The sequence below is a fragment of the Ornithorhynchus anatinus genome, chromosome 10, assembly GCF_004115215.2.
Source record: "Ornithorhynchus anatinus isolate Pmale09 chromosome 10, mOrnAna1.pri.v4, whole genome shotgun sequence".
Classification (NCBI taxonomy): domain Eukaryota; kingdom Metazoa; phylum Chordata; class Mammalia; order Monotremata; family Ornithorhynchidae; genus Ornithorhynchus; species Ornithorhynchus anatinus.
Genome location: NC_041737.1, coordinates 47,810,341 through 47,834,775, shown reverse-complemented (window position 1 = coordinate 47,834,775; position 24,435 = coordinate 47,810,341). Strand labels below are relative to the sequence as shown.

The 24,435-nt window shown below is 48.3% G+C and overlaps 1 protein-coding gene across 10 annotated transcripts in view; it reads left to right on the top strand.

The window, feature by feature from the left end:
• Positions 1–18,720: 18,720 nt before the first annotated feature.
• The window catches only part of TSGA13 (testis specific 13), a 235,058-nt gene continuing 229,343 nt past the window's right edge, over positions 18,721–24,435 (top strand). For all 10 annotated transcript variants that reach the window (XM_039913212.1, XM_039913211.1, XM_039913210.1 and 7 more), the window contains exon 1: positions 18,721–19,012. The gene's annotated coding sequence lies outside the window, so the exon portion shown is untranslated. The remainder of the gene's footprint in view (positions 19,013–24,435) is intronic.

The following is a 24,435-nucleotide window of genomic DNA, read 5'->3' as shown; positions in this document are numbered from 1 at the left end:
GAGCCCTCGCCTGGGTAAGGCATTTTGCTCTGAGCCACCTGAGGAGATTTGGCCCCAGAACGTGAGGAAGCCATGCCGGCTCCCATCTTGGGGGTGAATTTGCCATCTCCTTCGATCCCTTCCTCCCTCCCAGGACTTAGACTGTGAGACCCTTGTGGGACAGGGACTGTGTCCAACCTAATTAATTTGTACCTACCCCAGAGCTTAGAACAGTGTTTGACACAAAGTAAGCGCTTAACAAATACCATTAAAATCATAATAATAACAATATCATTAAAATAGTTTTTGTAAAGTCCTTACTTGGTGCCAGGCCCTGTACTGAGCACTGGGGCAGATACGAGATAATCAGGTCTCACATGGGGCTCACAGGACGGAGAACAGGTATTGAATCACCATTTTGCAGATGAGGGAACCCGGGCACAGAGAAGTTAAGTGACTTGCCCAAAGTCACACAGCAGTAAGTGGTAGAGCCAGGATTAGAATTCAGGTCTTCTGACTTCCAGGCCTGTGCTCTTTCCATTAGGCCACACTGCTTCCCCTAGGCCATGCTGCAGGAGCTATAAGCACAGTTACCCAAGACCTTGCAGAGGACAGAACACCCTTAAAAGTCTCCCCTGTCTATATCATTCATTCTGGGGGGTATTTATTGAGAACCTACAGTGGGAAAAGCACTTGGAAAGCTAAGCTCTTGGAAAGAGAATAATAAAGAAAATTTGGGAGGCACCCCCTGGCCCTTAGGGGACACACGATCTAAAATGGGGGTGGGGAGATTGGTAAAGTGGGGAAAAATGAAAAGTACCAAGACATCTTAAGAAAACAAGGACAATAATAGATACAAAAATACCAAAATACTGTCACTGCAGGAGCCATTTTCAGGGTCCTTTAATGGTATATATCATCCTAGTAATGTATTATGGGGATATGCTTGATTCCAGACCTACTGGATTGGGTTTCTGCCGCTTTTTTTTTTTTTTGTTCTCGTTCTGTCCATTGAATTTCAAAAGGAAAATAGAACTCTTGGTAGAATTTGGCTCTGATCTGTTGGTAGTATATATTACCCATACATACACATGCTGCAGCTATTCAGTGCAGAACTACTAGCTAATAGAGCCAAGAAAGCCCTGCTTCAATCATTTGTTAGAGGCAAAGGTCACACGGCACTAAATGTCAAAGTGTTATGAGTCTTAGTAAGTGCAAGTGCATTTCCACATTTCGCATCTTTCCAAGTGACGTCTCCAGGACCACGTGAAACCCCTTGTGGAAAACTCTAGTACTTAGACCAAGGGGACGATTAATGTCTAAGGAGCCTTGGAAAGACTAAAACTAGAGATGGTTGACCCGGCTGGACCCTAGGGCTTGGAGTTTAAAGGTGAAAAGTGGCCACTCAGAAAATAGACTGCTCTCCTCAAAAAGCACCCCCCAGGAACGTTCCACAGCACTTTTGTTCAAATCCGTAATTTATTTTAATGTCTGTCTCCCCAGTTAGACTGTAAGCTTCTCGTGGGCAGGGAACATATCTTCCAACTCTGTTATACTGTACTCTCCTAAGCACTTAGTGCAATGCTCAGCACAGCGTAAGCACTCAATAAATAATGATCAATCACTGATTAATTGATGAGGCGATATGAGAATTACCACCCCCTTTGCTCCCATCTATGAGTTCAGCTATTGTGATCCCACTGAGGAGGTACAGAACAAGCCACAGAATCAGATGTGCTGCAGGTTTTATTGGGCTCTTTAAAATGACCCCATCTCTCATCCTGTATCATTATGGCAGGAGTAAATTTCCAAATGGAACATGTAGTTCCCTTTGTAGGTATGAGGAAGAAGAGAACTACCTGAACCTGGGGGTGAGTTTTGTGATCCAGATTGAGCCAGGCTCTGTTGCACTCAGGTTTTAGGGCAAGAAATGGGCTAATGCTAATGGGGGTACTTTTTAAATAGAACCATTTATACGTTCTTCTTCTGTCTCCCATTGGTAAATTATTTTGTTACTGCCTCCCCATTTAGATTGTATGCTCCTTGAGAGCAGGGATAGGGTCTACTAATTCTATTTTAGAATAGAATTTCAATTAGTCACTCAAGTGCTTATTAGAGTGGCCTGCACCCACTTGAAAATAAGCATTCATGATAAATTCTCTTGATTTACTGTTTGGGCTAGTCTTCTATTGTGGTGTTATTCCTCTTCTCCATACGCATGTTAGAACGGGATTTTAGGATAATGGATTTAGCTTTTATTTCAAGTTACAAAGTTGAGCAAAGAGCCAAAAACAAACATGGAAAAACCCAACACTTACCTTATCCAGCCCATGGCATTGTTTCAACTCCCTGGAAGCAGAAAGATGGAGTGTATCCACAGGTGACAGGCTGTCAGGAGCAGAAGGTATATACTGGGGTGACCCATGAGCACGGCCAGGGAAAGTCTGGATTCTGGAAAAGAAACCAAAAGGGAAAAAATTCAAACTTCCCTTATGTCAACTGCTGGCCTCAAGGACTTTGTAGGCCTTTCTAAGGATGGCTTATATGGTGCTGATTTTTTCTCCTAGACATCATTGGCCATCTTAGTTCTGAATAATTCACCCTAACTCTGGAATTTAAAAACTCATAATGAGAGCGAATGTTTCATTGTCGTGTCCCACATCCACTAGGGTAGTCTATAGGATCCTTGTAGGTAAGGAACATGTCTTGTGCTCCTGTTGTATTTTCCCAAGTGCTCAGTACAGTGCATCACCATGGTAAGTGCTCAATAATGTCCTTACTCTACTGGTACTACTGTCTAATTTCTCCAGTGTTGAGAAGCAGCATGGGGTAGCAGATAGAGCATGGGCCTGGGAGTCAGGAGGCCATGGCTTCTGATCCCAGCTCTGCCACTTGTCTGCTGGGTAACCTTGGGCAAATCACTTCACTTCTCTGTGCCTCAGTTACTCTTCTGCAAAATGGAGATTGAGATTGTGAGCCCCACATGGGACAGGGACTGTATCCAACCTGATTTGCTTGTATCCACCCCAGCACTTAGTATGGTGCCTAGCACATTCGTTTAGTGTGACAAATGTAACACTTTGTACATTTGTCACACTTAACAAATGTGTCATAGTAAGCACTTAACAAATATCATAATTATAATTATTATCTCTGCCAGCACTCTCATTTCAGAAGAGCACCCTCTGAAACCCCAGGGGAAAGCAGAACCCAACATCATAATTAATAGTGCTTATAGTATTTATTAAGCATTTACTCTGTGCCATGCACTGTGCTTGAAAGAAGGCAATCAGGTTGGACACAGTCCCTATCCCTCGGGTAGCTCACAGTCTAACCAGGATCGAATCCCCGTTTTATAGATGAGAAAACTAAGGCCCAGAGAAACTAAGTGACTCGTCCAAGGTCACACAGCAGTCAAGTGGCAGAGCCAGGACTAGACCTTAGGTCTTCTGACTCCGATATCCATGCTTTTTCCCAGACCTGTGCCAGGCTGGCTGATGACTGCCTCATGGCCTTTACTCAGCTGAGGTTAACCACGAAGTGCATTTTATCCAACATCAAGCAAAAGTAGAGAAGTAGGTCTTCTGACTCCCCAGCAGTGGTGCCATGTAACCACTTCCCCACACACAATACACAATAAACCATATACTCCCAGAGCTTAAACTGCTCTCTGGTGGTGAGCCAAGAATGCTTGGAACATGCAAGCAGGTCACCGGCATTCTATCTAGACGAGTACCCTGAATGGGGTAACTTGTCTCTGGGCCTGAAGAAATGAATACAGTTTCCAATGTACCTAGTTTACAAGCAGGAATAGCTTACACTTTAGCATGAGAAGAATCTAACGAAACATTGATGACGATGGATTTGAAAGATATTAAAATTTCCAAGGGAAGACAGGTGCGCTGACTTTTATTTCTGTTGCTTTAATCCAGTGCCCTGCACATAGCAGTTGCTCAAACAATGCTGTTGATATTGATTGAGAATTCTAAAGTTAAATAAGTAGAGACACATCGTTTAGGCAGAATTCAGTCACATATTCAAGGCAAAGACCGTCACCAGAGATGAACAAAACCCTCTGGCAGACACCCAGATCAATCTGTGGATGCTTGGCTCTTTATAATGACTAAAAGCACGGGGGATACTACCAGAGTCACCTGACTGCCTCCTCCCAACGATCACTAGTTAATCGCGGTGGTTACGAAAGGGCACGAGGTATTTTAGACCTGGGTTCTAATCCTGGCTCTGCCACTACTTGTCTGCTGGGAGACCTTGGGCAAGTCACTTCACCCCTCTGTGCCTCAATTACCTCATCTATTCATTCAGTCGTATTTATTGAGAGCTTACTGTGTGCAGAGTACTGAACTAAGTGGTCAGGAGAGTACATTATAACAATAAACTGACATATTCCCTGCCCACAGCGAGTTTACAGTCTAGGGGGATTAAGACGATGAGCCCCATATGAGACATGGACTGTGTCCAACCTGATTATCTTCTATCTACTCCAGGGCTTAGTACAGTGCCTGCCTGCCACATAGTAAACACTTAACAAATACCAATAAATAAAAATCCTTGGGATGCTAGAGGATGGCCCTAAGGGGACATGGAGCTAACTGGTAAAATAGACAATACCAGAGTAAGGGACTTCTTTTCAGAGTAGCCTGACCATGCAAATGGACAATTTAAAGCCCGCATCCCAACTTGTCAGATATTCTGAGACTCCTTTCATCACTTCTGACCATCATTGGATCAGACCAATTGTCCACCCAGCCCATTGTTCTGTCAATGACCTTGTCAGCAGGATGCTTAGAGGAACTGGGCAACTATTCCCAAGACCTCCTTTCAGTCTTCAAGCAAGGATGAAGAGATGGATAAAAGAGGGAGAAGACTTATGAGAATGATAGGATAAAGGATGTAATAATAATGAAAATAATAAAGATGATGATAATGGAATGTGTTAAGTGCTTACTATGTGTCAAGCTTTATACTAAGCACTGGAGTAGATCCAAGAAAATCAGGTCTGAGGTAGTCCCCAGCCTATAGGGGATTTTTTTTTATGGTATCTGTTAAGTGTTTACTATGTGCCAGGCAGGCTCACAGTTTAAGTAGGAGGGAGAACAGATATGGACTCTCCATTTTACAGAAGCTTGAATTCACCCAGTATTTAGTACAGTGCCTGATACATAGTAAGTGTTTAACAAATACCACAATTATTATTTCAGATGAGGTTACTGAGGCACATAGAAGTTAAATGACTTGCCCAAGGTCTCCCAGCAGGTAAGTGGCACAGTCAGGATTAGAACATAGGACCTGTGACTCAAAGACCCAGGATCTTTCCACAGGGTCACTGTAGATATTCTCAATTCTATTTTTTTTAAGAGACAAAAGAATGTCTCAGACATGTATGAATGTATTAATTTTCTTTGTAATTGCTCTTAGAAAATCAGTGGGAGGTGCTGTGGTTTTTTACCTTAAAATTGTTTTTGAAAATGTTTAGCAACAGCTTGATATGTACACTGTTGCCATGTGTTATCAGAATGAATTTTAGAATGGGGGCAGGGGCATGATTGAAGGCAGTAAGGAAGGAGTCATCAGGGAATGAATGGTTGAAATTTGTTGGTATTTGTTAAGTTCTTACTATGCATCAAACACTGTTCTAAACACTGGGGTAGGTACAGGTTAATTAGGTCATATACAGTCCCTATCCCACAAGGGGCCCACAGTCTAAGTAGAAGGGAGAAAAGGGAGAGAGGATGGGTTGAAGAAGCAGGTGGAGGGAGTGGGTTTTGTAAGCTGGTGGGAGGTTGCCTCTTGACAGATGACTGAGAAGGATGATAGAGTAGATATTGGGTGGCAGGGAGCTACAGAGATGAGGGGGAGAATTGGGGAACCCAGAAGTGAGAGCTCCATACCTCCCCCTGCTCTACCGAGGAGACGAGGGCTCTGAGTCCTGCTGCCGGCTGGGGAGATGAGGAGCCTTGCTCCTGACCTTGAAGCCGAGCAGTCCGCCTCCCACCCGCCCTTCTCCTAGGACTCAGCGGGGCTCCGGATATGTCCCAGGGAGCCAACGTCAGACCCAAGGGCAGAACCTTTGCGGGAGGAGTCGATTCCAGCTGGCAAGGGTGCCATCCTGGGCTGTCAGCCAGGCGATTCCCTTGCCTCTGCTGTCCCCTGGTCCCCACTCTCAGAGGCTCCCTTGCTCTGGAAAGGAAAGAGCCCCATGCGGAGGGGCTGATGGCAGCAGCCCCCACTACAAGAGATGCCTTTGCTGAAGAGAAGTCCCTCGTGGGTAAGGAGAAATGATGATGATGATGATGGTATTTGTTAAGTGCTTACTATGTGCCAAACACTGTTCTAAGTGCTGGGGGAGATTCAAGGTAATCACGTTGTCCCACATGGGGCTCATAGTCTCAATCCTCATTTTACAGATGAGGTACCTGAGGCACAGAGAAGTGAAGTGACTTGCCGAAGGTCACACAGCAGACAAGTGACGGAGCCGGGATCAGAACCCACAACCTCTGACTCCCAAGCCCATGCTCTTGCCACTAGGCAATCAGTACTCTCCCCTGTTGCCTTGGGTTCTTTGGGGGATGGGAAGAACTGGAGCAGGGGAAAGGGCATCTGTCAGCTTTAGGAAGGGCCGAGACGCGTCAGGGGATCTCTAGACTCAAGAGGAGCAGGTCGGGGGGCTTAGAAGTCCTCTCTCCGGGCCAGTAAGAGAAGGTTGGGGCATGCCGCCCCGTCTCCTGCCACATCACCGTTTCGTTTCCTTGTCTGAGCTTGATTTGTACAGCACTCAGATCCTGTAAACAAGAAACACGACAACACAACAAGGGACAGCCTTTATGTGTGCATGATGAGGTCGGCATTGTGAGTCTCACGTTGGCCTTTTCAATCACATGTGCGCTAATGATGAATTTCACGAATAAAACAACTCATATCTCTCAGTCCCTTGTGTGTCATCATGACGGGAGAGTAATGCCTATATCTTTCTCTTCTTCAGTGAGTTAGGCATATGTACTTTGTTGTCCTTTACATTCGAAAGATGATACTTCTGTGAGACAGTGAGATTCACCTATGACTGTGTGTGTGAACAATAAGGCAATATGGAAACCACAGAATCTGTCGCACTGTGCTCACAGAAAAGCTGTTGCTTGGATTGTCCTATTTAATAATAATGTTGGTGTTTGTTAAGCGCTTACTATGTGCAGAGCACTGTTCTAAGCGCTGGGGTAGATACAGGGTAATCAGGTCGTCCCACGTGAGGCTCACAGTTAATCCCCATTTTATAGATGAGGTAACTGAGGCACAGAGAAGTTAAGTTTGACATCTCCTCGTGAAGCTTTGCTCAAAAAAGTCACTCTTTCCTTGATAGCACTTAGCAAGTCGGTCTATCCTCGGCAATGATCTCTCAGGTTTCATCTTAGATGTAGCGCTGTCTGTGATTTTGATTTACCGTCTCCTTAAAATCTTCTCTGTCTTCCTTTCCTTTCTTTTCTCCATTTCAACTCTCCATACAGTAGTCCATTCTTCTCACTTGGCCCATCCAGTATAAGCTTTGTTGAGGTGAGCTTAGCCTCGAAGCTGGCTCTAATCCCGCCTCTGCCACTTCTCTGCTGTGTGACCCGGGGCAGGTCACTTAACTTCTCTGGGCCTCAGTTACCTCTCTGTAAAATGGGGATTAAGACTATGAGCCCCAGGTGGGACCTGATTACCTCGTATCTACCCCATCCCTTAGAAGAGTGCCTGGCACGTAGTGAGTGCTTAACAAGTACCATTTTTTTTAAAAAAAAAGAGAGACTAAGTTCCTCAACTTCACTGTTTGTGATCTTGTCTTGCCAGACGACACTGAGTCTGAGCTGAAAATGGCCCTGACAGAACTGCTCGAGGAGGCATGTGTGGGACCCGGGCAGAGCAGCGGGTGAGAGGGTCGGACGATGCCACGGCTCTGTCGACCTTTGGTTTGGTCCGGAGCCCGACAACTGCGCTACCGCCGCACTCTCTCTGACAGTCTCCCAAAGGATGTCCTGAGGCTCTCTGCATGAAGAGCCAACCTCAACAGAGAAAAATCTCCAACGTCAATTTTTTTCAAAGAAAGCGTTCTAGGGAGTATTACTCTTCACGTAGAGCCCTGCTTTTAACTCCTAGATTAATAGACTTCAAAGGTAGAGCAACCTCCAAGTTCATGTAACAGCTTGATATCAGTTGAAATGTGCCATCAACACAACCTTAAGCCCGGGAACAATATGGCTCCTTGGCTTTTGATTAGCTGGAGCCTCTTTTCAGAAATGTAATCGTACCAGTGTACCCTTGTCCTCCCAAACATGCATTAGGACAGAACGGAATTACTGAGCTGTCTACAATTTCTGCTTACAGCATGCACAGGCTATGAGAAATGATGGCAAACATTATACATAAATACTATATTTCCTGCTCATATACACATTGGCTAAGCTGTATGGAGCCTGTGGTTTCAGCAGAAGATTTTTTTTTTATTTCTCACTTCATGCAAGTCTGTAATCACTGGCATATTGGTTCTTATTTAAAGCAGAGTTTTAGTTTCATTTCCATTTAGGAGAATTGAAAAGGAAAAATAAAACAGCAACCATACCTCTGATACAAGTAATATCTCTCTTCCCACAAATTAACTGCACCACTGCGTAACCATTTTATATTATCGGAATCATTCTCCCAACATGCTTCTGGACGCACTAACGACAGATATTATTGCCATTTGCAGAGAGGCAGAGAGGGCTGAAATGATTAGTTTAATATCATCCAGCCAGTCAAGAAAAGAGGCAGAACTTTGAGTTCAGGGCTCCTATGCTTTCTGGAAATGGACAGTGCAGGACTAGGGAAGCAGCATGGCCTAATGGAAAGTCAGAGGACCTCGGTCGTAATCCTGGTTCCGCCATTTGCTTGCTGTGTGATTTTGGGCAAGTCACTTGATTTCTCTGTGCCTCACTTCCCTCATCCGTAAAATGGGGATTCCATACCTCGTTGTGGACAGGGAATGTGTCTGTTTATTGTTGTACTCTACTCTCCCAAGTGCTTACAGCACACAGTAAGTGCTCAATAAATATGATTGAATAAATGAATACCTGTTCTCCTTCCTACTTTAAATGTGAGCTCCATATGGGGCCTGATGATCTTGTATCTATGCCAGCGCTTAGTTTAATGTTTGGCACATAGTAAACACTTAAATACATTATTATCATTAGTATTGTACCAAACATGATCTCCATTCAAGTTCCAATGTAGCTACACAATTAAAATGAATAAAACTGAAAGTAGGTTCCTATACATGTATTCTTTCAATCGTATTTATTGAGCACTTACTGTGTATGCAAAGCACTGTACTAAACGCTTTGCTTAGTGCGTATGAAAATGGTCCCATAGTTGGAAACATCAATCTGGAAATCTTTCCCACGCCGTGAGCTGCACGAACAGATCCGCCAAGATAAATACCAGATGAGACTGTACTACCTTGAAAGTTCAGGGAGATACATCCGTAATATATATTTGTCAAGAATGAAAAGGAAACTGTTAGATAAAGTGCAGAAGGGAGCCTGAAGCAAAGCAGCAACTTGACACTTCTGTAATGATGGTTCACCATGCAGAACAGAGATGGGAGGGGATGGGGGTTCAGGTGGGGGTGGGAGGAGTTGCTAAAAACTTTGCTCCACAGGTGTTTGAGCTTCTCATTAAGGGGTGGGGATGGTCTCACCTGGAAGCCAGGTGGTTTCTCCTAGGAGGAAAGGTCTTCTGTCTAATTGGCCACCCCCCTCTTTAGAGAAGCAGCGTTGCCTAGTAGATAGAATATGGGCATGGGGGCCAGAAGGATCTGGATTCTAATCCTGCCTGTGCCACTTGTCTGCAGTTTGACCTTGGGTAAGTCACTTCACTTCTCTGTACCTTGAATACCTCATCTGTAAAATGTGGGACTGAGACCGGGAGCCCTATGTGGGACGGGGACTGCGTCCAACCTGACTACCCTCTGTCTACCCCAGTATAGTGTAGTGAGCACTTAAATACCATTATTATTATTAAAGCAGGGATAACCTTTTTCTCACTAGTGTTATCATAAGAGCAGATGGAGAAAAACGCTGTGTTTTCAAAGAGAAGTTTTTGTCAGTATTCATCTACCTTCATCTTGCTGGTGGGAAATGAAGACTGAGAGGTGGAGGACTGGGGAGGGGAGAGGCACAAAAAAGCTGCTTTTCCTGACCTCTTGCTTTTCAGTCGACCAGTCAGAAGTGTTAAAATGGACACCAGGTGAATCACATAAACTAGTGTTTCTCCCTCTACTCTGGGCTTACAAGAGAGAGCAATCATATGAAATAATGGTATGCACTAATGAGAGTTATCTTTCTCTCTATTCTGTCTACATGGCCATTTTTTACTGAATCAACCAGACTCTTTGCCAGATGCTTCTTAGTGTGAAAAAGAGAGAGAGAGAGAGGCAGAATCTATTCTTAAATATTACATCACTGTGGACCACTGGTTCTCAGGACAGAGTCTATGTCTTTTATTTCTCTTATACTCTCCCAACTGCTCAGTCAATCAATGGTATTTGTTGAGCACTTCCTGTGTGCCTCAACCAATCGATCAATAGTCAGTCAATGGCATTTATTATGTGCTTACTGTGTGCAGAGCACTGTACTGAGCACTTGAGAGAGTACAATACATTGCAAGCATGTTCCTTTCCTACAAGAAGCTTACAATCTAGATGGGGAGACAGACATGAATAGAAATAAACAAATTAACAATATGTACTTAAGTACTGTGTGGCTGAGGGTAAGGTGAATATCAAGTACTTAAAGGGTTCAGATTCAAGTGCATAAGCAAGTCAGAAAGGAGAGGGGGTAGGGGAAAATCAGTAGAATTTATTGAGCTCTTACTCTGGACCTAGTACTCAATCAGCACTCTCCCTCCTACCTATTCTCAGTCCTCTCCCATTACAGCCCAGCCCCCACACTCTTCTCCTCTAACACCAACCTACTTACTGTTCCTCACTCTCCTTTCGCTTACCATCGTCCCCTTGCTCACGTCCTCCTTCCAACCTGGAACTCCCTCCCCCTGCAAATCTGACAAATCACTGCTCTCCCCATCTTCAAAACCTTCTAAAATCACATGTCCTCTATAAAGCCTTCCCCGAATAATCGCTCATCTCCCTACCCCCATTCTCCTTCCCTTTTGAGTCATATATGGACCATACTTGCTAAGGGCCTTGATAGCTCACCCTACTTTAGAACATTTATCATAATGTCTGTCTTCCCTACGAGATTGTAAACTTCTTATGAGCAGGGATCGTACCTACCAATTCTATTGTATTGGATTGTTCCAAGCACTTAGTACAGTGTGCTACATAGAGTAAGTTTAGGAAATATCATTGACTATACTAAGCACTTGAGAGAATACTTTACACAACAGGTTCTCAATAACTACTCTTCATTGATGGACTAGCCCCAGATAATTTTGGAGGGCAATTGGCAATGGGCAATCTCTAACAGACCTAGACGCCAGCTGGGTGCCAAGAAGCTGGTGGGATGTGGGTAGGGAAGCACCTGGACATGGGGAAGACCAGAGAGGAGAAATGGAACAGAGCAAGGGAACATAGCCGGTCAGGACAGGGAGAAGTACAGGAAATGGGAAGGGAGGCTTGGGAAAATAAGCTAAAGGGTCACCACTTCCCCGTCCCTCCTCAGTGTTGATGGGGCTATTTATAACTCTGAATCTGGCATGAGTATGAGAGTGGCCTAGTGGAAAGAATGGGCCTGGGAGTCAGAGGTCCTGAGTTCTAATTCCGGCTCTGCCACTTGTCTGCTGTTTAACCTTGGGCAAGTCACTTCACTTCTCTGAGCCTCAGCTACCTCATCTGTAAAATGGGGATTGAGAACGCGAGCCCCATGTGGACTCTGTCCAATCCGATTTTCTTGTATCCACCCTAGCACTTAGCAACGTGCCTGGCAAACAGTAAGCGCTTAACCAGTTCTACAATTGTTATTACAATCTCAACTGAGCCTGCTCAGTGAGCAGGCTTTTCATTTCTTAAAGGGAAATCAGCTCGTTGTGGGCAGGGATTGTCACTGTTTATTGTTATATTGTACTTTCCCAAGCACTTAATACAGTGCTCTGCACATGGTAAAGGCTTAATAAATACGATTGAATGAATGAATGAATCTCCAGCAGAGTGGGGCATACGTGGAAATATGACATTGATTCTCAATAGCTCAAATTCCTGAGGGGGAGGGAGAAGGGAGAAGGGCAATTCCTATGAAAACAATTTTAAAAATTCAATTATGGAGTTGCCCTATCGTCATCCCCTACCCCTAAGAAAGAAGGTGGCCTGCAGCCCAGAGCCCGAGGAGACATTCTTGTGCGTAGTGCCAGACTTCCGCCTGCAATACCACGCTTGGCCCTTTCACTAGGTCACTACGGCGGGCAGAGAGAAGAAGAGAGCAAACACTTTATCTGGTTCTGTAGTCATGCCACTGAAAAATGATCTACCAACAGAAAATTCTTCCCCTAGTTTCCCTGCTCTAAGGCTCTCTCATATGAGAGAGCAGAGTGCTCCGTTGAAAGATAGAACATCTCCTGACTCAGCTAAAGTTCAGAACAAATGACGCATGAGCCTACAGGGTGGCCCAAGATAGAGGTTCCTTATTTTGATGTTGTTGTTGCTCAGTTAGCTGCAGAGTGAAACACCTTACTTCATTACATACAAATGAACAGCAGACACTGCACAATTCCACCATTTGCCATCTTCAAGCTCCTCCCTGGGTCTTTCCCATCATTGTAGACAATACCACTATGCTCCTAACTCCCAAGCCTGTAACCTTGGCATTATCCGTGACTCATCGCTCTCATACAGCCCACATATTCAATCTGTCACCAGATCCTGTCAGTTCTACCTTCACAACATCGCTAAAATCTGCCCTTTCCTTTCCATCTAAATTGCTACTACGCTGATCCGAGCACACATCGTGTCCCGCCTTGACTACCGCCTCAGCCTCCTCACTTAACTCCCTGTCCTCTGTCTCTCCCCACTCCAGTCTGTACTTCACTCTGCTGCCCAGATCATTTTTCTACAAAAAAGTTCAGTCCATGTCTCCCCACTCAAGACCCTCCAGTGGCTGCCCCTCCACCTCCCCGTCAAACAGAAACTCCTTACCATTAGCTTCAAAATACTAAATCAATTCACCTCCTCCTGATATCCTATTACAGCCCAGCCTACACACTTCATTCCTCTAGCGCCAGCTTGTTCACTGTGCCTCGATCTCATCTATTTCGCTGCTAACCCCATATTCGTATCTCGCTTCTGTTCTAGAACTCTCCTCCCTTCCCTATACGCCTTGCCACCACTCTCCCCACCTTCAAAGTTTTATTAAAATTACAACTCCAAGAGGCCTTCCCTGACTAAGCCCTCTTTCCCCTTCATCTATGCACTTTTATCTGTGCCCTTTAAGCATGTAATATTCAATCCACATCCCCACGGAACTTATGCATATAGCCGCAATTTATTCATATTAATGGCTGTCTCCCCCTCCAGACTGTAAGCTCCTTGTGGACTGGGAACATATCTACCAACTCTTTTTATTTTACTCTCCTAAGTACTCAGTTCAGTGCTCTGCACACAGCAAGTATTCAATACATACAATTGATTGATTGATTAACTTTAGCTGAAACTCTGGCTCCCAGATCCAGGGGGTTTCTGAAGCTCAATTCCAATAAAAAAAAATAAATAAAGGTGACCTCTGTTTTGGGCTCTCCTAATGCATACTTGATCAAATCAGGAATTCACTCTCTTGGGCTTCCTTCCCTTTCCAAGTGTGCTGCCTTGTTTAAGTGGAAACTACCATGCCTATCTGTTTATGAAGTCCATGGCATTACGGGACCCAGACAACTCAACAGGATTCGCCCCTACACTACCCTCACTTTATAAAGGAGAAATGAAGACAAAGAGAGATGAAGTATTTTATCCATGGCTATATGGTAAATTACTAGCCCAGCCAGGATTAAGGGTCAGAATTATGGAATTGTATAACTATTGTAGAGGCCTAGAGCAACACTCTGAAAATCCCCATAGTCTTCAAAGCTTAGAATCTATCTGGCTCATCAGTTGACAGGCGCCAGATTATATTATATTTTATGTCTTGTTTATGTAACTTCCCCATCTTTAGTACATTACTCTAATTTTAGAAATACATATAAATCCAAGCTACATTTAACCTTCAGAGTTAGATTCTAATTAACTTGTGACAAGTTCTAACGTTAGGAAAGGGATGGGAGAAAAGTAGGTTGTGCTTTTCTTAAATTATTTCTCCAGTTTCAACAGATCGATTTCATCCTCAGGAAAAATTGCGGTTTAGTTGATTTCCCCTAAGTTATGGTGTGTGTGTGCCTTTTTTTAAAGGACTTGGAACTTGATAATAGAAACGTTTGCACATATTACACATTTTTCCTGAAGAGTAGCTTTGGTTGTGCAGGGTTGTGACACCAAATTAAACTTGCATTGGGAAGCAGGAAGTAAACATAACCGGTCTGGTCTAATATCAATCAGCCGATGGTAGTCATTGAGCACTTACGACGTGCAGAGTACTGTACTGAATGTTTAGGAGAGTACTCTACAACAGAGCTGGCAGACGTGTTTCCTGCCCACAATGAGCTTAATAGTCTATAACCGGGGAGAATATGAAGAAAACAAGTTATATTTAAAATAAATCCAATAACAGTTCAAGGTGCCTTAGCGTAAGGAAGAAGGGTTGTAAGGAGCGGATGTCCCCGAAATTGTTTGGCCTCTGTATGTCGTACAGAGGGACTTTAAATTCAGGAAGCCTCCAGGGTGCCAACCCAAGTGGGGAGGGGGGAGATTCACCTCACTGTCTGGATCCAACGTTCACTTGCTCAACAAGTGCCCAATTCCTGCTCCTACAAAATGTGGCGGGGACGGCAAGAACGATGCTTGAGAAGTGGCTGGCCATTCTGGGGAGAAAAATCCTTCCGAAATGGACGGCTGGCAGGAGAGAACGAGAACCGCGTGAATTTCCTCCAGGCTCCTAAAAGAATATCCCTTTAATCCCTGTTCCTTGCCTTTAAAACTCCCTCAATCAATCCGTGGTGTTTATTGAGCCCTCACTGTGTCTAGAGCACTGTACTCGGTCTCCTAACCGTAAAGAGAAGGGGGGATCGAAGTGAGACCGTCTAATAAACAAGTCTGTTTGGCAAGTGAGCGCTCAATAAATACGAGTGATTAATTGATCGATCGATCGAGTAGCTGGGCGGTGTCTCTCCAGAAATCAACCCTAAAGACTGAGAGTGTGTGTGTGTGTGTGGGGGGGGGGGGGGGTGTCGTGGGGCAGACGGGTGGCCCCTGGAGAGAGTCTCTTCGCTTCTTCCAGGTCGACATTTCCCCCGACGTGTCTTAAGTGGGTGGAGGAGGTTTTTCTCCGTATTGATTGTTTAATAGCCCCGCGGACTGATTCTCAGTGGCAAGGGGCCAAGGCGCTCTATTTTGGAGGCACAGGTGGGCCCGGGCGCGTTGCCCACCCTCTTGCCGGGCCCCGAATTAGACAAGCCAGAAACAAGTGTGGCTCAGCTGAGGGCTTTACTCCTCTACGGCCTCTCCTGCTGCTGCTGCTGCTGCTGCTGCCGCTGGGATGCGGGGCCGCCGGGGTCCCCCCGCCCTCCCCCACAACCCCGGAGAGCCACCTGCTGCCCCCTCCCCATCCTCCCGCGCCCCCTCCCATTCCTCCCGGAGCCCCTCCCCAACCTCCCGGACCCCTCCCCATCCTCTCGAGCCCCTTCCTCATCTTCCTGAGCCCCTCTCCTTCCTTCCAGGCCCCCTCCCCATCCTCCTGAGCCCCTTTCCCACCCTCCTGAGCCCCCTCCCCATGCTCCCGGAGCCCCCTCCCCATCCTCCTGTGCCCCTCTCCTTCCTTCCAGGCCCCCTCCCCGTGCTCCCGGGCATCCTCCCCATCCTCCTGAGCCCCCTCCCCATGCTCCCGGAGCCCTCCCCATGGTCTCGGGGCCCCCTCCCCATGCTCCTGAGCCCCACACCTTCCTCCCAGGCCCCTCCCCGTGCTCGCGGGCCCCCTCCCCATCCTCCCTCGCCTCTCTCCTTCCTCCCGGAGCCCCTCCCCATGCTCCCGGGCCCCCTCCCCGTGCTCCCTCCCCCCCTCCCTCCTCCCAGGCCCCCTCCCCATGCCGCCGGAGCCCCTGTCCCTCCTGGGCGGCCGCACTTACCCTGGGCGGCGGCCCGAGGATGAGCAGCAGGCCGGCCGCGCTGCAGCTCTCCGCGGCCGCCCCCGGGCCCGGGCCAGAGGCCGGCGCGGCCCGTCAGCTCCCTCCTCCTCCTCCTCCTCCTCTTCCTCCTCCTCTTCCTCCTCCTGCACCTCCTTCTCTTCTTCCTCCTCCTCCTGCCGCCTTCTTGCTCCATGACACAGCAGAGCCGCAGGCTCCGGGACGCCGGGGACCTGGGGGCAGCGGGCACCGGGCCCAGGTCTGGGCAGGGGTCGGCGCTGAGATGGAGAGGACCCACCCCGGGAGAGACAGGGGGAGGCAAAGAATAATAATAAAAATAATCATAATGATGATGGAATTCGTTCAGCGCTTACTATAGTGCCCAGCACTGTTCCAAGCGCCGGGGTAGATGCCAGCTAATGGGGAGGGGGAGGGAGGTCTCTCGTGGGGTTCACAGCCTTCATCCCCATTTTCCAGATGGGGGAACTGAGGCAGAGAGAAGCGAAGTGGCTTGGCCAAGGTCACCCGGCAGACAGGGCGGCGGGGTCGGGATTAGAACCCAGGGCCTCTGATTCCCAAGCCCGGGCTGTCGCCACTAAGCCAGGGGGCGGGTTGTACCTTGAAAACCTGAGCATTGGGAAAGTGTCGAGGGTCACGTACCAATTTGCGGGGGGGGGGGGGGGGGAGAGAAAGAGAGAGAGAGAGAGAGGAAAGTGGTAGAGAAAAAGAGAGAAAGAGGAAAGTGGTTGAGGGCTGGAAAACCAACCTGGGAGTATTTTGAGGGGGGCCTTGGGAAAGGCGATTTTTATCAGGAGACAAGAAGTGGGGTGGGAAAGAGAAGTCGGGGAGAGCCCGAGGAGGATGCTAGAACTGGAGCAAGGATGCTCGCCGCTCTTCTGCCGCCTCCAGAAGTTTGACACAGTTCCATCAATCCGGGCAGGACACATCTCCAAACGCTTCTCCACAAAACATATATAGGGCGCCGCAGGAGTAATTCCAAGGTTAAAAGAGAAGTCCTTCCGAGGTGCAGAGGTTGGAATCGCACCAATCCACAACAGGTTTCTTTTTAACCCCACGTGTGTGAAAGAGAGGAAAACAAAACAAAATAAATAAAAATGAAAACCCAGGCTGAGATTCGGCAGTAGAGATCGCTTGTGAAACTAAACGTGCTCTGCGAGGATGGATGGGGACTAAAATCCCCCTTGATTAGTGGTTTCCTCTTTCCTCTCAACATCCGCAAGCCCACCCCAAGTTTGACTCGACCTTATGCTCATTTCGGCTCAGAAGTAAAAACTCCCAGATACGTCTGTCAGAAAGAAGAGAACCTGGATTGCTTCTCGAAAATTACTAACTTTCCTTCAAGCACAGAATCTGACTCCAAGACAGCGTGTGCCTTGATGTTCTATTGCCAATACTCGGTCTTTTAATTTTCAAACGCACTCAAAGCATTTCACATCCTTAATCCCCTCGCATTTATTTGAATGACCAGCTGGGTGGCCAGGTAGGTTTTGTTTTTTTTAAAATAAAATGACACTTCGCTTTCAGTCGGTACCTTCCAGGTCAAAGCTACGTAGTGGCTTCCTGACACAAACAAGTTTTTACTGTTGTCAGCAACAAGCCCTAATATAGCTGCGGAAGAGAAAACTGCATTGCCTTTCGGCTCCCGCATCACCAAGCCCAAGTTACAGGAGAAGTCGAAATTCCAGAAATCGAAATTCCAGAAATCTTTCAGGCGGATGCGACCGCTGTTTATGACGTAACAAGCAGAAAGCGCCCGGCCCCACTGTTTATCACAACTCTTATTCTCGCCCCGTTCGGCGACAGATCGGATGAAGTTGGCAGAGGGACGGTTAAAAGCCCATCCTCTTTGCAATGTAAAAATAAAGCCCCGTTAGATGGGGAACTCGCTACTTCTGGGGAAGAAAAGAGGGAACAAGATGTCACTTTTGCAGTGTGTGGGCTTTCTGGTCGCGGGAAGGTTTTCAGGAAACTCGTTCTCTCAGTTGGCAGTGAAATGAAAGAGAGCTACTTTTCTTTTTTTCTTCTTTCTTTTTTCTTTTTTGGACCGTCGGGTCTTGCTTCTTGCTGCCGCCTGGCTTGCCTTTCTTCGTACGGAGCACGGAAGCCCCTTGGGGATGCTGAGAGGGGGGTTGGTGGGGGAGGGAGGGTGTCGGTGGGGACACTAAACGTTGGGGCTGCTGCTGCTGCTGCTGCTGCTGCAGAGTCACGTGGGAGTCCCCTTGAAGTTTCCATAGAGAGGCCTGTCGGTGTCACATGATGGACATGATATAATGAAACAACATTGTGGAGAGGAAAGCATTAGGGGAGCCCGGGGCTACAAAAACAAGTGAGTGAGAGGAGGTGGGAGGAAGAGAAAGTACGCCACCTCCCCTGCAGACGAACCCACACAGAGCCGCCTGGGAGAAGGAGGAGAGGGGCGATGGTGGGGGGGCGGGGAGGAGAAGGGGTCCTCCCCTTCTCCCTCCTCCTCCTCCTCCTCCTCCTCCTCCTCCTCCTCCTCCTCCACCTCCTCTCCGCAAACCCCCTCCGACCAGGGGAGAGACCAACTTTTTATCCATCAGCCCCAGCTAGGACTGCACCTGTCTCCAAGGGTCACCATCATTCACCGCCATCCTCCGAAGGAAATTCTGGAACGAGACTATGATCTACAAATAAAAATGCGCATCTTTTTTTCCTCTCCTCTCCCTCCCCCCCCCCATCCTCCCGCCACCCCCACTTTGCTCCGAGAGAAGCAGAGGGAGACGGATTTCAGCAGCCTCTGGCTCACCCCAAGGTAAGTTATTTATAGTAGTAAAAGCTGGTCAAAAAGGACTTGAAGGGAGAGATTTGGTGCTTCTGGATTTAGGATTAATTGGTGTCATTTTTAGATGTCAGAAAGGCGTCTTTTCTCGGCGTGACGGATGGGTTTAACTGTTCCTGGGGAATATTTTTGCGGGGCAGTTCATTCTTTCCTCCCCTTTCCCTCCTTTTTTCCTTCCCTTCCCTTCTCCAGCTCCCCGGGCTTCTTTCTCTCCTTTCCGGATGGGGTCTGAAACTCCCGGGATTGGGGGTCTAAAGGGAAGCGACGGAAGGAAGGTGGGATGGGTGGCATTTAAATAGGAATAGAGAAACGATTTCGCCATGTTTGTGTTGCTAAGCGAATAGGGCTTTTTCCCCCCCCCCCGCCCCTCTCTTTCCTTTTTTTGGGGGGGTCTCCCTTCTTTTGCCCCCTTTTGAGGTGGCTGGATGCCACATGGCTCTGCTGGGCTGAGTGTGTGTGTGTGTGTGTTTTTTTCAATGTCCGCATTCCAGCTAATGTTGCGCAGATAAAATTCAAACTTGAGGTAAACAGAAGAGGAGGAGGAGGAGGGTGGGGGGGGTGGAAGGGGGGTGGGAGGGCTGTTTCCATTTCGAGATTCCCACCTCTTCTCCACCCCGTGGAGCACAACATCCCGAACGTAGATAACTATTGCCTTTTTCTCCCACCCCTCTGGCTGCCACCAAAAATGAAGGGGAGGTGGGATGGGGGGGTGGGGGAAGGAGGAGCTGACCCCTTTCCAGAACCTCCGACCCAAATCCCTGGGCGAAAAGGGGAAATTAAAAATGTGGTAATTAATATATTTAATAATAATGTTGGTATTGGTTAAGTGCTTACTACGTGCAGAGCACTGTTCTAAGCGCTGGGGGAGACACAGGGGAATGAGGTGGACCCATGTGAGGCTCACAGTCTTCCTCCCCATATAACAGATGAGGGAACTGAGGCCCAGAGAAGTGACTTGCCCACAGTCGCACAGCTGACAAGGGGCAGAGTATTTAAGCGCTTTCTATGTGCAAAGCACTGTTCTAAGCGCTGGGGGGGATACAAGGTGATCGGGTGGTCCCACGTGAGGCTCAGTCTTCATCCCCATTTTACAGATGAGGGAACTGAGGCCCAGAGAAGTGACTTGCCCACAGTCGCACATCTGACAAGGGGCAGAGTATTTAAGCGCTTTCTATGTGCAAAGCACTGTTCTAAGCGCTGGGGGAGACACAGGGGAATGAGGTGGTCCCACGTGAGGCTCCCAGTCTTCATCCCCATTTTACAGACGAGGGAACTGAGGCCCAGAGAAGTGACTTGCCCACAGTCGCACAGCTGACAAGGGGCAGAGTAAGCGGTATGTGCAAAGCACTGTTCTAAGCGCTGGGGGGGCGGATAGAAGGTGATCGGGTTGTCCCACGTGGGGGGAAGGGGGTCCCGTGAGGTTTAAGGAGGAGAAACCCCCTTTTCTGCCTCCCCAAGGACCAGCCCTCCTCCTCTCGGAAGCCCCCTGGGGTTTGGAGGGAGCTCGTTTCCAGGGTTTGGAGGTCGGGGGGCGGCGGGTCCTGGAGGGGAAGGGGCGCGAGTTAGGCGGCAGCAGGTGTCCGGGCCTCTGAGGGTGGTGGTGGTGGTGGTGGGGGGGATTATCGATGATTGATCGGCTCTAAGAGAGGAAGGATGCGGGGGCGGGGGCCGGGTTGGGGTCCCCCAAAGGGGAGGGTGGCTGCGTGGCCCTGAGGCGCGGGGGTCCTGGCGGCTCAGGCCCCCGGGCGGCGGGTGTGAGGGCCCGGCGCCTCAGGTCGGAGCTCGGAGGGGCTGGGGGGGGGGGGGGGCGTTCCCCGGTGAGAGTTTCCGGGCGGGGTCCCGGCGGGCCGAGGCCCCTCCCTCAATTCCCGGCAGAGCGAGAGGCGGCGGGCGGGGTTGGGCTGTAAACAGCGGGTCGCCCCCTCCCGTCCATGGACGACGGCTGAGGGGAGGGAAGGAGGGAGGGAGGGGGGAGGGAAGGAGGGAGGGGGGGAGGGGCCTCCCTCCCTCCGCCTGCCCGGGGCGGCCGCCGCGAGACCCGGCCGGGCGGCGCGCGCCAGGGGGGGGGGGGGAGCGCGCGGGCGCCGGCGCGCATGCGCACCCCCCCTCGCGCGCGCGCGCGCGCGCGCCCCGGCGGCCTCTGTTTTTGTTTTGCTGGGACCCGCGTGCGCCCGGCGCGTGTCGAGTCACGTGCCCCCGGGGCTGGGGGGGGAGGGGGGCGGCGCGGGCGGCCGTAGGGCCGTGGGCCCTGCCGGCCAGCGCGCAGGTGAGGGGGGAGGGAGCGGCGTCAGGCCCCCGCCCCCCCCATGGAAACGCCGCACTTCCAGTCGGTCTTTATTAATAATAAAATGATGGCATTTGTTAAACGCTTACTGTGTGCCGCTCCCAGCCCCGGAGGGGGGGGGATACAGGGTGATGAGGTTGTCCCACGTGGGGCCCCCAGTCTTCATCCCCACTTGACAGAGGAGGGAACTGAGGCACAGAGAATAATAATAATGATGGTGATGGTACTTGGTCACTGAGGCCCAGAGAATAATAATAATAATCATGATGGCATTTGTTAAGCGCTTACTATGTGCTGCTCCAAGCGCTGGAGGGGGGGATACAGGGTGATGAGGTTGTCCCACGTGGGGCTCCCAGTCTTCATCCCCACTTTACAGAGGAGGGAAATGAGGCACAGAGAATAATAATAATGATGATGATGGCATTTGTTAAGCGTTATGTGCAAAGCACTGTCTTAAGCGCGGGCGGGGATTACAAAATGATTAGGTTGTCCCACGTGGGGCTCCCAGTCTTCATCCCCACTTTACAGAGGAGGGAAATGAGGCACAGAGAATAATAATAATGATGATGATGGCATTTGTTAAGCGTTATGTGCAAAGCACTGTCTTAAGCGCGGGCGGGGATTACAAAATGATTAGGTTGTCCCACGTGGGGCTCCCAGTCTTCATCCCCACTTTACAGAGGAGGGAACTGAGGCACAGAGAATAATAATAATGATGGCCTTTGTCAAGCGCTTACTATATGCGAAGCACTGGTCTAAGCGCTGGGGGTGGGGATACAAGGTGAGCCCGTCAATGGGCAGGAATTGTCTCTATCTGTTGCCGAATTGTACATTCCAAGCACTTAGTACAGTGCTCTACACATAGTAAGTGCTCAATAAATACTATTGAATGAATGAATCAGGTTGTCCCACGTGGGGCTCACAGTCTTCATCCCCATTTTACAGATGAGGTAACTGGGGCACAGAGAAGTGAAGTGACTTGCCCAAAGTCACCCAGCTGACACGTGGTAGAGCTGGGATTAGAACCCATGACCTCTGACTCCCAAGCTCAGGCTCTTTCCATGGAGCCACGCTGCTTCTCCTCTGATGTTTGTCTTAACCTCTCTCTCCCCTTCCAGACTATAAACCTACGTGGGCAGGGAGTATGTCTGCCAACCCTTGTCCTGTATTCATTCATTCAGTTGTATTTCTTGAGTGCTTACTCTGTGCAGAGCATTGTACTAAACGCTTGGAAAGTATAATACAGCAAGAGAGACAATCCCCACTCACAACTGGCTTACAATGTAGAGGCGGGGAGACACACATCGAAACAAGTAAACAGGCATCAGTATAACGAGAAGTATTGTGGCTTAGAGGCAAAAGCCCGGGCTTGGGAGTCAGAGGACGTGGGTTCTAATGCCGCCTCTGCCTCTTGGCTGCTGTGCAACCTTAGGCAAGTCACTTCACTACTCTGGGGCTCGGTTCCCTCATCTGTGAAATGGGGATTAAGACTTGGAGCCCCACGTGGGATAACTTGATTATCTTGGATCTACCCCAGCGCTTAGAATAGTGCTTGACACATAGTAAGCGCTTAACAAATACCATTATTTTTACTCTAAATAAATAGATACTCTCCCACGCGCTTACTCTGAACACCCAATCGATATCATCAATATCAGGGGTGAGGCAGAAATGGATAGATTGAATCGATTGATAATTATATGTGATTTTAAAGCTACCAGGTTTCAGAGAAATTTTAATTGTGTGGTCTGCCCAGAACCGTTGGAATGGCGATCGGTGCGGAAATGAGGAACAAGAATTTTACCTTGAAAGCTCTCCAAGGCTATTTGAGTAGTTCCTGGCTTGAATAGCTTTAGGAACGCTTGACATCACAGATGCTCCCCTGTCCTGGGGTAGAGGTCAGGAGGCAACTGTTACATAGAGTGGGGCGCAAGGAACATTCCTGCCTGCTCGTAAGAGAACAATCTAGTTCTCTTCATTTAGCGGTCAGAATTGAAATTTGAGTTTCAAGGAAGAGGCCAGGTTAAGATTATGCCTTACTTTCAAGTCTCCTGCTTCCAGTCCCTTCGATTATTCATTGGTATTTGTTGAACGCCTACTGAGTGTTAAGTGCTCGGAAGCGTGCAGTAGAAGCTTCACCTCCCCCCCATTTTCTGTCTTTTTAAAAAATGGTATTTGTTAGGGGCCAGGCGATGTACTAAGTTCTGGGGTAGATACCAGATAATCAGGTGGATGCAGTCCCTTTCCCACATGGGGCTCACAGTTTTAATTCCCCATTTTACAGATGAAGGGACTGAGGTACAGAGAAGTTAGATGACTTGCCTAAAGTTACACAGCCGACAGAAAATGGCATTCTATTGTGGGAGGCAGGGAGAAAATGTATTTGTAAATCGTGGAACTGGGAGGAAGAACAATGACTTAAGAGAAAGTAGTAATCAGTAATAATAATAATAATGTTGGTATTTGTTAAGCGCTTACTCTGTGCAGAGCACAGTTCTAAGCACTGGGGTAGATAAAGGGTAATCAGCTTGTCCCACGTGAGGTTCACAGTCTTAATCCCCATTTTACAGATGAGGTAACTGAGGCACAGAGAAGTGAAGTGACTTGCCCACAGCTGACAAGTGGCAGAGCCCGGATTCGATCCTGTGACCTCTGACTCCCAAGCCCGGGCTCTTTCCACTGAGCCATGTGCTTCTCAGTAATGTTTACTGAGTGCCTACCACGTGAAGAACACTGTACCGAGAACTTGGAATTAACCAACCCTATTTATTGAGCGCTTACTGTGTGCAGAGCACTGTATTAAGCTCTTGGGATAGTACACTACAATAGAGTTGGGAGTTGGTGTTCCCTGACCACAATGAGCTAGAGTTCTAGAGGAGAAGCCTACAGTCTAGAGGAAGCGTGCAATACGGTCAGTAGACATGATCCAGCTCCTTAAGGAACTTGCAGTCTGGAGACAGACACTGGAGTAATTTACAGGTAGGAAGTGGAAATGGATAGATTGTAAACTCCTTGAGGGCAGGAAATGTGTGCTTTGCTTTAAGTAGCGTGGTCTAGTGGGATAAGCACTGGGCTTGGGAGTCAGAGGACCTGGTTGCTCATCTCGGCCCTG